Raw genomic sequence first — 14550 nt, forward strand, 5'->3', positions numbered from 1 at the left:
TCATCACTTTTGACTAAGGAATTGGGATTTTCAGATTGTGAATCAGTATAGAATTTCAAAGTATTTCCTTCCAGTGTGGAATGCCACTTGAAAATGGAATGAAGGTTGATTTTCAGGAATGGAGAGGAGTTCATATCACCAATTTGTTGTCCTACAGCAATTACTGTCACGTCAGGTATTTGATTGTTCTGGAAATGAAACTCAATATGATTGTGTTTTTGTTCAACCATGTGGTATGTGCCATTTAAACTAACATGGTTGACACTCTGTTTCAATTTTATTGGTCTTGTTCACACAGTCTATTAGGGGGGACAACCTATGCAGGATGTCATTCCCTAGTAGACAGGGTGTGCCCTCTGGAGTCATGACTATGACCGGGTGTTTCACTTTGTGTCGCCCAATTTTTATTTCCAAATCTGCAGTCCCCTCGACAGGAATTGGATTCCCGTCGAAGTTCTGGAGTTGTCCAGGAAGAGGGGTGAGAGGAATCTGGTATCTCTCCCCCCTTCCTGAAATTAGCTGCGCAAAGGCCCTTTTTGACAGAAGAGTGGGATTGGGATCCAGTGTCTACCAGCGCCAAAAATGCACATTGCCCTTGCACTTGAACCGGGTCATAAAATCTACCCTCTTTCTCCTCCAATGGGCAAAGGTAATGGGCGTTCCGTGTAAGCTGCATAGTCAATTTCTTAATTTTGGACTCCGACACAGGGGTAGTTTGGGCATAATTTTGTGTTGGAGTTTGGGAATCTGAAAGCAAAATTTGACATTCTGATATTTGGGGAGTTTTCGGGCTCTCCTTTTTCTGATTCTGGGTCCACCCCAGCCCCCCTTTTTGGAGGCAGTCACCAGAATTGGTTCATGAGGTTCGGGATCCCTCTTTAAATACTTGATTCTCTGAATGCTCATTCTGGAGTTTAAGGATGGGTGATTCTGAATCAGTCCCCACATCCACCCAATCTTCATTCAGATCTATTGGGACCCATTTTTCTTTGGGAGGAGTTCCCCCGTCCCTGAAGGAGAAGGTCTTTTTCCCAGAATCCTCTAAGGATTCTTCCCCTTCAAATTGGAGGACACTAACTTCCTCCACAAAATGGGCCTTTTTGCTATCTTTATTTCTCCTACCCACCCTCTGTTCCCTGGGTTGCAGATTTTCAGGGGCAGGAGATTTTTGCTCCGGTTCCTGGGTGTCCAGGGGCTTTTCACGAATGAGGAAGGAAGCTTCATCTAGGGCTTTACACCTCCCTTCCCCAGTGCCTCCTCCTCTGGAACCGGTGAGTTGTCAGGGTTCTCTCTCAGTCATTGTTCTGGGTGCCAGATCCTTGGTTTGTGGGGTTCTGAGCCGCCATGTTCATCTGAGGGTTCTGTTGAGCCCTCAACATGTGACCCAGATCCTGGGTAAGTTTCTGGACCTGGCGCTTCAGTTGGGACACCCGTTCGGCTGGTACAGCGGTCTCTGATCAAATCTAGATGGATCACGGGAAGGGTAACTATCCCTTCTCCCTTAGTAGCCTGGATATTGAGAATTTTGGTAACCCTCCACCCTTGGCCTCCCCTCACCCGGATTAGGTTGTCTGGTTTCCTGAAAGCGGGAAACAAAAGGAGGGTTGTGCTGCAGGTTGGGGTTTTGTGAGTACCGTGGGAAGAAACTTAACCCAGCATTTGGGGGATTACTGCCCTCCTGGGGAAAGCTAGGAGGGAAGTTTCCCGGGGCAGTACTTACCTAATTGGATGCCCCCCTTGAGCTGGGGGAGTCCATACATACCCCAAGATTGGTGGATTGCCCTTGTACCTGGGACTTATATAATCTGGGGAGTTAGGGGTCCCATTGGTGGGATTACCTCCCTGACTGCCACCTGTTTATGATTGGCCTGAAGGTCTTCTGGGTCTCTGAATTTGCTGATTTTGTGTAGGTACATTTGTAGGCTCCCCTATCTCTAGGTCTAGAATGGGGGCAACCTTCACCTCTGCCACCTTAGCAGCAGCAGGGTTGTTGGCTGGTTTGGGGTTTATGCCCAGATTTTTATTTTCGGCAGATTTTTGGACTTCCTAAATGCGGGTCGCCTGCTCTATGACCCAGTCCAAAGATCTTTTATCGTGGAAGTCCCTCACCAGCTGGGTCATTATATACTTTGGGAGCACTTGAAAGAAGGTAGTTATAAACTCCCTGCTATCCATGCGCATCCTCCTTGTGGTTTGTCCAAAGGCGTGTTTCAGCTCGTGCACAAATTCTCGTGGGGCTTGATCTTCCCCGCACTCCAGATTGTAGGCCGCTTTGCAAGCCTCTTGGGGGTTTCTGTGGGCAGAAAAGCTTTTCAAGATGGCCACCCTGTAGGTGGACCATCTTGAGTGGTTCTGATCGTCCAGTGCAGCAAAGAAGCTGGAGTACTCAGGAGAGAAGGTCCATTTAACATACTCTATGCAGTTCTGGTTATCTTTGAGGTGAAAAGTATCCATCATCTGCTCATAGCGTTCCCAAACAGAATATGTTGCGTTTTTGTGGTATGGGGTTATGAAACGCCTAATGGCCTTAATCTGCCTAATGGGGTCTTTTGTCATAACTCTTTTGAGTTTATTTGCCTTCTTTGGCTTAGTCACCAGAGTCCACTCGCCCTCCGACTCAGAGTCTTTGCTACTTGAGGTCCCCTCATGATTATCTAGGCGATTCTGTGAGCTTGAGAGGGGCTCGCAGAATGGTGGGGCCTAGTTTTTCCACTCCTGTGTGTGCCCAGGAGAGTAGTCTTCTGACTCCTCCCTGCTCCCAGGGTTGGCAGAGTATCCCAGCCACTGCCCTAATTGGGTAGAGGTCTTCAGGATGCTCTTTTTGGGCCTTGTTTCATTCGGTTTTTCATCAAATTGAACCAACTGGTCCATTGGAAGGTACTATTTTGGTGGATCTAATTCCCAAAGTCTCCTCTCATAGGCGACTTCCTTGTCAGAGACATCAGCTTTGATGTTTGGGTATCTATACAGAGACGCCCGTCCATCAATTTCTGGGGGGCCCTGACCTGTCAGATCCATCATACTAAACCTATTGAATTCTACCGGCCTCATGGTTTCTGGCTCATGTGAACCAGTAGACATGAAGTCGGCAGTGTTCACAGTATTAAATGGGTTTGAGTCCCTTAGTACAGAGGTCATCATACTATGATCAGGGGTTACCCTGTCCCTCTCTGCCTGTTCGGGGTCCCTACAGTAAGGATTACATCTAGCACCCTTTCTCCAACCTCGCTAGTTTCACCTTCTCAGCCCCAGATTTTGCCACAAATGGTGCATTTATACAGTTGATGTCTCTTAGCAAATTACATAAACAGGTTATATATTTTATGCAGACCATTGCAGTCCAACACTGCAATCTGTAAGACATTGGGGGTCATTACGACTTTCGAGGCAGCCATGGTGCTATTAGCACCATGGCTGCCTCCAAAGTCGTGTCCGGGTTCTCTGAATGGGGACTTACCGGGTCATTCCAACCTTGGAGACCCGGTAAGTCCCCATTCAGAAAACCATTCCCGATTACCATTCGAGCCCCCATAGGGCTCAATGGGTATGAGGAGGGAGCTAGTAACGGGCCTGCAAATAGCGGTCCCGTTATTAGCTCCCTGGTCCCTTAGTGGCTCCCGCTAAGGACAGATGGTTTTACCAGTCGGCCTTAGTGGGATCCACTAAGGGACCTCAGAATGCAGCGGTAAGGGGTTAACGGCAACGGCATCCTTACCGGTGCTGTTAACCCCTTACCACTGCACTCGTAATGAGGCACATTGTTTTGTACGTTTAATAATCTTTGGTCATTTTCAGTGTGAACCGTTCAGCCTAAAATTCTGTAACTTTACACGTGCGTACATACTATCATAGGGCCTATTTCTGTTAATTTTTAACGTTCCATCATATGTCCTTTCCCCATGTTTCACATTCTTCTGGCATTCATGTCCCATACATGCTACTGACAGCCAAGACCTCTTATTTGAAAGCCACAAAAAAACATTTAAACTGCTAAATTTTTATATTTTTGCAAAGTCCTGCTGCAAAGACAAAAGTCTTTAAAGTTTATTTATAAAATAATCCCTGGAAACAGATGGGTGGTCCTTTGTTCTTCACTGGACCATTTTTTGTTTTCAGCTACCACCAACTCTGTCATTTACTCCCGAGTAAGGTGGGGGTTTCCAAATTGATTGAAGGTGTATTGCCCCTTCTCCACTTCACACTCCCGTGTCCTGGAAGTTCCATTGTCAGAGGGTTCAGCCCAGACCAGATCCTGTCCAACCTATTCATTATCACTTGGGTGTTAGTATCTACTGAGAGGGGCCCTTTTGTTTCTGTTATCCTCTCAGCAAAAACCTGTTTTGGGCGGATTCCTCCCCCCATGCAGCCACTGAAGTTTGATTGAATTGTATTTATTTTTGTTCTGAATTGGAAGAAAACTTGCTGAATAGAACCATCCCATACATGTACCTTCACAGCACAATCCCCTTTCACATGGCTATGCAAGAAGAAGTTTTTGTTCAACATAGTACTCTTAAACATGCATTTTTCTTCTTTAGTTTGCAAAGCCCATTTTTACACATGTGGTGCAAGCTGCTAGCACTTTGCTTTCAAATTCAGTTTTTTTACTTTTCATCTGGATTCCCACACTGTTTTGCAGCCAGTTATTTTCTTGTAGGCAGTAGTTTATTTGAACCACCTATGCACTGAAATTGACATAGCCCAGAGCTGGAGTGTCTTTGAATTACTGATCATTGACACATTGTAACTTAAAAAGTGAAGCTTTTCCTGTGCGGCGGAAAATTAAGTTTCTTTGTTGATTTTTCTCAGATTTGGTTTCACAGAGCCTGTCATTCAGGGGTCATACTTGGTTTTGCTGAAGCACAATGGGGATATGAATGGGCATGGCAGGGCCTTATTAATAACAGTAGTTCAAGGAAGAATAGCTAAAAATAGCAGCAGAGCAGCATCATTTTAAGGTAAAATACACCCTTTTCAATGGGCGCTTTGGGCTGGCAGCAAAGCAGTGCTGCTTTTTTTTACTCTATTGCTTTTGCATATGTAAGAACAAACTGGCAAGCTCCCTCAGTGAGCCCCCTTGTTCCATACTGCCCAATATGTGCTTGGCAAGATGGTGCAGCCATCTTTTTGTCGCTGCAAAATGCAGTTTTGAGGCCATGGTGCTCACAGGATCCAGCGCAGCCATTTTGCTGTTTCTGCTGAAATGCAGCTTAGTGATGTGAGGAAGTACAGCTGAGTTGAGTCAATATATCCCACATACAGCCGGAGAGCCACCTGGAAATGGAAGCCTTCGACAGAGCCTTCCCATGGTTCACAGGACCAAAGTTAAAAAAAGCAGAGAGGTTTTCAGGAAACTCTTCATGCGGGCCATAAACCTTCAGCGCTCAGGCCACATCCAACGAGTGCAAAGTCCTCTCAGCCGGCCACAAAGGCATCATAAAAACACAGGCAACACCAAGGGCTCATTGACATGAAATTCCAACAGAACCTTGGGCATGAAGGAGGGGTGCGTCTGCAGCACCACCCTCGTCTCATGGAAATTCAAATAAGGCTGCTTGCAGGACAGGGCCTGGATCTCACCTACTCCTATTGCAGAGGTGATGGCCACGAGGAAAGCCGTCTTCCACGACAGACACTTGAGTGGCGCTGAATGCATAGGTTCGATTGGGGTCACCCCCATGCCCCCCACACCCCATGAGCCTAGTCAGCACCACGTTGAGGTCCCACGCCAGGCCCTTCACCAACGGGAACGAGCACAACAGTCCCTTGATGAACTCTTTGGCTATACGGTGCAACCACAGTGAAGACTGTCCCGGATCCCTGGTATAGTGGGAGATAGCCGCAAGATGTACCTTGATGGGGACATATGCCAGCCCTGATTTAGCCAATGACAAATACAAGTACGAGAGGAGCCGTGACACTGAGAGGGTTGATCTTCTGCGACCGGAACCAAGTCGCAAAACGCTTCCATTTCTGTCCGTAGAACTTCTCCATTGACTAACCTTCCCTTCTCACTAAGGGCATCATCACGAGTTGTGCGGTAGGGCCGGCGCTATTAGTGCTGGGGCTATTAGCGCTACCGCCAACCCCCCCCGCGCTAATAGCGCCGGATCACAGGTTTGGCTGAGCAGTTGGTTCCCATTCCCATTGGGCCCATTCGAGAATTCTTCATTCCGCTGGCGGTAATAGCCCCGAAAATCAGCACATTTTTGGCGGATTTCCCCCCAGCACAGAGCTTGGGGGAAATCAGCCAAGGCCATGATTTGGCGGACCCTTAAATGCAGCGGTAATAGCGCTACGGCCGCATTTAAGGGTTACCGCCAAACTCATGATGAGGCCCTATGTCTGGTAGGAAGAAGTTCAAAAAGGATATCTTGGCCTCTTACCCTGGTCCTGGATGTAGAACATTGTAGTGGTGTTGTCCGTGAAGACCCGTACCACCTTGCCCTTGAGGGACAGAAGGAAAGACTTGAGAGCCCAAGACAATGCCCGCAGCTCCAGCACGTTGATATGCAATGCTGTCTCCTCCAGAAGCCACGAGTCTCTTGCATGGAGACTTCGGTGTGCACGCCCCATCCCTCCAGGGAGGTGTCCGTCGTGACAGTCTACTGATGAGGTGGGTTCTGGAAATCCATGCCCACTGACCGATGCGCACGGGCTCCCAACCACCGTATCGCTCGACGGAAACTCTCCTCAAGAGAGTTGTCCTTGAAGCTTCCTGAAACCTGAATCCAACGGGCGTCGAGGAACTCTGTTAGTGGACGCATCCACAGCCTGCACAGCCGAATGAGGTAGATGCATGACAACATCATGCCAAGAAGGGATTTGACGGACCTCACCCTTGCGATTTTCAGGTCCAACAGCCGTTGTACCTTGCCCAGGAAGGCCACTATCCTCTTCTCCAACGGAGACGCCAGTAACAACACTGTGTTGAGCCGGGACCCCAGAAACAGCACATCTTGTGATGGCACTAAGCAGAAGTTCACAGAGAACCCCAACTCTGTCAGCAGCTGGACGGTCTTGGCCGTGTGTTCGATGACGATCTCCCTCGATTTTGCTTGGATGAGCCAGTCGTCCAGGTAGGGGTATACGGGGTCCCTCGTAGACACAGCTGCGCCGCCACCGGCGCCAGACACTTGTTGAAAACCCTCAGTGCCGACTTCAATCAGAAGGGAAGGGCCTTGAACTGGTAATGTTGCCCTTGAACCACGAAGCGCAGAAACTTGCAATGTCCCTTGTGAATGGGGATGTGAAAATAGGCATCCTCCAAGTCCAGCGACGATAGAAAATCTCCTTCTTTCAGTTGTCCTAGCATGTGCTGAAGGGTGACCATCCAAAACTTCTGGGATTTGATTTACTTGTTCAGACGGCGGAGGTCTAGGATGGTCCTCCAACCGCCCGTCTTCTTCTTGACGAGGAAGTACAGAGAGTGCACTCCGGAACCCTGGAGCCTCTTTGGAACAAGCTCTATCGCGTCCTTCTTCAGCATGGCTGGCACCTCCAGCAGAAGCTGAGGGACGTGGTTTTCCTGCCTGGCCACTGGTGGTATACAAGGACACTTTTCTTTTGTTGGAATTCCAGGGTGTGTTCATGGGCAAGAGTGTCCAGCATCCAACGGTCGGTGGAGATGGACTTCCACACGCTGACGAAGTTCGCCAGCCAGCCTCCCACCGGGGTGCGCGGGTGGGAGCCTGACGTCCTGGCCGGTCCAATCTTGTTTCACCGTGGAGGTGTCACCTTGGGGACCTTGGCGATAACGGCGACCTCCTCCAGACTTGTTGCGGCCCCTGTAGGCATCCTGGGCCAAAGAGCGGGATGGTTTATGGTAGGACGAAGAGCTTCCAAGCAAAGCCTTTGGAGGAGCCTTGGGATTTACCTCCGGAAGTTCGAAATGATGGCCGTCGCTGCTGAAGCATGCCCAAGGCACGAGCCGTCTCAGTGGCCGCCTTTATGGCCTGAAGGGACTCATTCACAGGGCCTCATTACGACCCTGGCGGTAAGGGGTTAACGCCAGCGTTAGCTGCGCCGACCCCTTACCGCCAATTACGAGGTCCCCTAGCGCCATGGTGCTTTTAACACCTGCTTTTAGCAGGTGTTAAAATCCATGGCGCTAAGGGACCATGGAGTTAATTACGCCACCGTAATTTACGGTGGCGTAATTAACGCCTTCCCCACTCCCATTATGCCCTATGGGGCAAAAATGGGAATGGGGAAGGGTAAATGGGGATTGGGGACTTACCGCCCCGCCGACCTCGGAATGGGGCGGTAAGTCCGCCAATCACCATGGCGTAAACGTAGTTTACGCCATGGTGGTAAAGTCACGGCCCAGGCGGTAACTTACCGCCTGGGTCGTAATGAGGCCCACAGTCTTTCCAAACAAATTGTCCCCCTTGAAGGGCATGTCCAATACCCTCTACTGCACAACCTGGCGAAAGTTAGTGGCCCTTCACCATCCTCGCCGACAAAAGCAAAAGCTGTTGCCCATTTGGCGGAATCCTGTGTCAGCAATGTCCGTGGCCACTGTAATGGCATGGTCCGATGCCACCTCACCCTCCTGCAGGATCTCCAACGATTCCGCCCTCTTGTCATCGGGAAGGAAGTGGTGAGCGATCTTAAACCAGAGCTCCCTGTCATAGCGCGCCACGATGGCAAGGGCGTTGGCCGCCTTGATGGTCGTCGTCCCATGGCATCTAACTTCTTCCCCTTGCTGTCTGGGGGGCAAGGAGGTCGTTGACGCAGGCGAGCCAGAAGATTTCCTCGCTGCTGCCGAAATCACCAAATCCGGTGATGGCTGGGATCTCAAACACGTGGGTGCAGAGTCCGGTACCCTGTACTTTTCTCATATCGGTCCCTCTTCACTGGGGACGAGGACGGATTCTTCATCAGGGCAGGCCCTCGTCCCAAATGTCGTCCAAGAGCGGAATTGAAAGTACAGTCTTCATCTTAGCCTTGCGGCGTTAGTACAGGAACTCTCTTCCTTCTTCTCTTCAGAGACCAGTTGAAACAGTTCCGAGACCCTAGCGATCATGGCATGGAACAAGCCTATCTCGTCGGGCGGTGAGGCCCTGGGCGGCAGAGACGGGAGGTCTCCTAACCCGCCGTCGTCGTCGTCCGTGCCCATTGTCGCTGTGTCCGGGTCCGTCTCGTCCCTTGGAGGAGGGGATGGAGGCGAAGGGTGACAAGGAGGTAGAGGGTGCACTCTCCTCTTCTTGGCTGGGGGTTCGCCTGATGGCCAGGTGCCGGGGGGGGTCTCCCGCTGGTGCAAGGGGCATCCTTGTCCGGATCTCCGACCACAAGGTCTGCAGTGCTCTAAGGATGTCCACCGAAATGTCCGCTGGGGGTTGAGGTGGTTGCTGAGGTGGAATTGGGAGCGACGGAGGCAGCGGTGTAGGGTCCTCCAAATCTTCCATGCCCTGCTCTTTCTCGTCGGTCTGGAGAGTAGAAAGCTCCTCCTCAGAGGAGATGTCCGTGCCCTGCAGAACTACTTTGCCCCCCCTTCTCTGTGACCAGGGGAGACGGTTTCAGGGGGGGGGGCGGGGGGATGATGGGCATCGCCTTCTCTGGTGTCTTCTGTATGGGCTGAAAAGATGATTCCTGCCTGGCAGGCAGGGAAACTATTGTCTTGGGGATCACTCCCTGCTAACCCGCATCCGCGGCCTTCGTGAGGGACACCACCACTCCTTCAATGGAAGGCTTTGCCAGGTGAATCTGGGCCTTCACGACCTTGGTCGAGCTTGAGGCCTTCACCTTGGGGGGGAGGGTCAGCACCCCGCTCCCCATTGGCCTTCTCCGTCTGGCCAATCCTGGGCTTCTCCAAAAGATTAACTGGGTGGTCCGACTTCCTCTTCTTCGCCGAACCGGAGTGTTGGCTCGTGGTCGAATGAGCTGGAGACACTGTGCTCGCCCTGGCTGTCGGTGAGCCTGCCGCAACGGCACTCACGGTGCCCGCAGACTAGCTGTGCTTAGCCTTATGTGGGCCCCCATCGACGGAGCGCCCTCAAAGGTCTTAGAAGACCGCTCAGGTTTCTTCTTGTGGCTCGGGGAGGCATGCTGCCGGGGTTCACCCGTAGCAGGGGCCTTGGGATGGAGCCACTCGGTGAGACGCCTGCGCCGATCCTTCATGGTGCCGGGAACCATCTCCTTGTAAAATGCACAATCATCCTCCACATGTGTTTGGTCCGAGTGCAGGCAGTAGAGGCACAGAGAGTGCCCATCGTCTGAGTAGATGTTCCGTAGGCCGCATCCTGGGCAAACCTTCAACAGAGGCGTTGAGTCTTCTTTCTCCTCCGCCATGACCTCGTGGGGTAGGCCTCAAAGAAACTTCCGGAATCTTCCAAGAAGCGAACTCGACAAAATCTCGCCCTTGAGGGGCGTTGAAAGTCTGAAAACAGGTCCCTGTTAATCGGATGATGGATCGATGGAGCTTGAGGCTCGATTGACTGGAAAAATAGAGTAAACTCTAAGTAAAAGTGCAAAACGGAGTAAAAAGCCAGAGATCTAATCACGATGATTCCCACCACTCGAACGAGCAGTAAAAATCTGTAGATGGCTGCCGGAGGAGTGGCTTGGGTAGAGGGCAGTCATTGGCTGGGGCAGTATGACCCAGAAATCAGTGATTGGTTGTTAGGAGAAAGACAGTTCAGAAGTGAAACTGAAACAGATTTTTTCTTTAGAGAGGATTCCCAGCCTGATGACGGGGAATATTCATGAGCATGTGAATCCATGCCAGACCCCATACTGGAGAATGCTTGTTTTGTGAAACTTTACGAAAATGTGTGATTTCCTAACTGGAAGAGTCGGGGGAATGTGGCGGAGCATTGCTTTTCTCAATATTCACAGAAGCCATTACCTTACAGGTCCAACCATGTCCAGCACATACCTTTTTTATCTGTAATTTTTCCAATTTTTCCCCAAACTATGGGACCTTTCCCTACATAGTTGTTGCCTGACCTGTGCAAATCACCCCTTCCTAAACTTGGAATGTAGTCTACTTTTCAGAAATGTATGCCTTTCTGTCTTCCCATTCAGCTTTCCTACCCTGCTCTTCCATTCTTTCCACACATGTCCTATTGGAAAAAAAAGGGTAAAATCGCCTAGCTCTCACAAAACTTGTGGTAACCTTATAACAATATGTTCTTTTGTTTTCCACTCAACCTGTTCTTGAAGGCCTGGAAAATTGTGAATTCAGCACAGCAAACTATTTGTTCCAAGCCATTACAAGGAAAAAAACACAGGCTTCTTTGTACCTCACAAATTTGCTCCCTTTTTGGGTCTTTTCCCTCACCCCCATACAGCAAACTAGGATTATGACTGCCTACATGTGGGAAGAAGAAGGGCCAAATGTGGCCGCGATGGCACATGTAACAAAAAAGTTACAAGGGATTGAATGGCAACACACTGACATCACCAAAAAAGGGCTTGGGGCGGGGGGGTCGATTGAGGACCATTGGCGGTTAAAGGGTTAATTTTAACCCTGGAATGAGTGAGACCTTTTTCTCACTCTTTCATGTGTTTTGACTGGATTGTGATTATGTGTTTCTTCTGGTTATGGAGTCTGACAAACTCAATAGGCATCTACTTTTTGTATGGTGACACACAGCACCTCCAGTGAAGTGTCCCTGGGAAATCCTTTAGATTTCTCATGAGGTTTAAATATCTTTTCTGGTGAGAACTACAGTTCCCAGGAATAGTAAAGTGAAATTGACTCGACTTACCTTTTCTCTTTGTAGGTCCAGCACACACCATCTTATGTGGAGTGCTGGAAGGTTACTTAGCAGCCCCTTATCCTAAATTCTCATGTAACATTTTTTATGTTATCCTCACTACTTTAAATGGCTGGTGGCATGGTTTAATTTTCCTACCATTGTACTTTTTTACCGTTGGCTGAATCCTCAGTTGCAGTATAGCACCCAGTGGTGACCATTTTGTCAAAATGGCCCCAGTCTTCTTTTTTCGCCATTTTCTGTTTGTGAGGTCTTTCTTGGGTTTTATTCTGCGCGCCAAGCCAGGTTTGAGCCCTTTGTTCGTTTTGCCTTTGGGGGCTTCAGTCCTGAAACCAGCCTCTGGCTCCAGTGTGTCTGGAAAGGCAGGATGTGAGGGAGGTTACCGAAACTCCCCTGTCCGTTGTCTCTAGGAGTGCATGAATGCAACCAGCCCTGATTGGCTTGCTGGCTGTCCTTTTAGGACAGCCACCATGCTGTTTGAGTGCCAGCCTAGCCTGTGCATGAATGGGAGCAACCTGCTTATAAGGCGAGGGTTTTGGGACTAGAGTGCGAGTCGACCACTGGGAAAAACACCAGATGAAGAAACCATAAAGAAAGCTTGCTGCATCTTCCTGGACCTTTGAATTGTCCAGTGAGACCCTGCTACTTTGCTGAAACTCCCTTTTTCTAATCGACAAGAGAAGCTCCAGTAGGGACGACTTCTTCCCTTGGGTTGACCTGGTTAGGTGCCCTCTACCTGTGCTCCGAGGGACCACCAAGCACCGAAAACCTTTGCCGAAGCAACCTGGAAGTCAGACCATCGAAAGGCTGCCGACCAGAGACTGGGACCGCCGAGGAGAACCAAGATCAGCATCGGTCATCCGTCCACCGCCGTCGACAAGGGTTCGTAAGTTTGCTGTAACCGCTGGAGGCCCGTCGAAGTCGTGTTGCCCAGAAGAGGGGCCGCTTGACGCCAAGACACCGACAACCGGAGCCACAATGCTCCTTTTGCTTAAGACTTTTTGATTCACGGACACGCTCATCCGCACCGCCGCCTGACTTGTCCTGCCAGAGTAGGCCAGGTCATCCGCCGGTGGGTTTCCCGCCACCCAATGACCATAGAGACGCTGGATGACTCGATGCCCTTGCTGGGCCACAGTTCTTCGCAAACTGTTTGCGGTCCTGGACTATCCATCTCGAGGTGCCCCGCACCTCTTCCTTGCAGGACGTCTTCGAATCGTCGTCAACGAGCACCGCTGGGACCGAAGCTGCCGCCTTGACGCCGAAGTTCACTTTCTTCGAGGGATCTTGAAGATCTGTGGCTCCTGCTTTAAAGGGAGCCGATCAAGCAGGATCCGTCAACGACCCAACGTCGAACTCTGCTATTCGAGGTACATCGGGGTGGTAGAAACATTATAGAAGGAAATAAGACGTATAGAACAATATATGGACTGGGCTTGTGATATATCTTTACTTTACAGGTTGCCCAGGTGGGGGGATCTCCACACAGAACTGTGTCTAGTGGCAGGGGCCAGTATTCTGCCAATTGTTCCAACCAACTGCTTTCCTCCTATGTCTATTGTTGGTTACCTTTATTAAGTGATTTGTGCGACATTTAACCAGAGAGCAGTTGATGCACTTTAATGGAATCTAATAATAATTGTGGTACCACTTAGAACTGTATATATTTGCCATTGTAGATTTACTGAGCACAAAGTTAGTTATTGTGATTGTGTACATAACCTTGAACTTAATTATATAACGACATTGGGCCTCATTACACGTAGTGCAGTAAGGGTTTACCGGTACCGGTAAGGGCACCGGTACTGGTAAACCCTTACCGCCTTACTACGAAGTCCCTTTGCGGGTTGGTACTTTAACAGCTGCTTTTTAGCAGGTGTTAAAAACCAACCTGCAAAGGGACCAGGTTGCTAATTATGGTACCGCAATTTGTGGCACTGTAATTAGCGCCTTCCCCATTCCCATGGAGCCCTATGGGGCAAAAATGGGAACGGGGAAGGGCAATGGGGGGGAAGGAGGAATTACCGCCCCGCCAACGCCAACCGTTCCGCCAACCTTGGAATAGGGAGGTAATTCCCCTTTCCTCCAAGGCAGTGCCGGTGTTTTACCGGCATGGACCAAGGTGCTAACAGCACCTTGGTCCTCCGCCTACCGTGTAATGAGGCCCTGGAGGTCATTACGACCCAGGCGGTAAGGGTTAACACCGTTGTTAACCCTTAACGCCTGATTCCAATTTTAACGGCTGCTTTTAATTTAATTTGCGCCTTCCCCACTCCCATTATGCCCTATGGGGCAAAAATGGGAATGGGGAAGGGTAAATGGGAAATGGGGATTTACCGCCCCACTCACCTTGGAATGGGGCGGTAAATCCGCTATCCACCATGGTTTAAACATAGTTTACACCATGGTGGTAAAGTTGGTGTACTTACCGCCTGGGTCGTAATGACCTCCCCTGTGTTTTAACTAATACAGTGGCCCTCATTAGGACTCCGGCGCTAAACCATGGTGCTATTAGCACCATGGTCCTTACCGGAGTCCGCCATGGAGAAAGGAGAAATTACCACCCCATTCCAAGGTTGGCGGGGCGGTAAATCCCCCTTTCTCCATGGCTCTTCCCCATTCCCATTTTTGCCCCATAGGGCTCAATGGGAATGGGGAAGGCAGCAATTACGGTACAGCAAATTGTGGTACCGTAATTGCCATCAAGGTCCCTTTGCGGGTCCCTACTTTAACGGTTGGTCCAGACCAGCTGTTCAGGTCGGGAGCCGCAAAGGGACCTCGTAGTAAGGCGTTAAGGGGTTAACGGCGCTGCAGCCTTTTACGGCGC

At 50.1% G+C, this 14550-nt stretch overlaps 2 protein-coding genes across 2 annotated transcripts in view; one reads left to right on the forward strand and one right to left on the reverse strand.

The window, feature by feature from the left end:
• Nucleotides 1–14550, forward strand: part of LOC138498512 (zinc finger protein 615-like) — a 1154252-nt gene that overhangs the window by 948604 nt on the left and 191098 nt on the right. The window lies entirely within an intron of this gene.
• LOC138498513 (zinc finger protein 84-like) overlaps nucleotides 1–14550 on the reverse strand; it is a 57109-nt gene that overhangs the window by 16739 nt on the left and 25820 nt on the right. The gene's annotated exons all lie outside the window — the stretch shown is intronic.

This window comes from Ambystoma mexicanum, chromosome 5q (genome assembly GCF_040938575.1).
Source record: "Ambystoma mexicanum isolate Mex_15411 chromosome 5q, UKY_AmexF1_1, whole genome shotgun sequence".
NCBI classification, from domain to species: Eukaryota; Metazoa; Chordata; class Amphibia; order Caudata; family Ambystomatidae; genus Ambystoma; species Ambystoma mexicanum.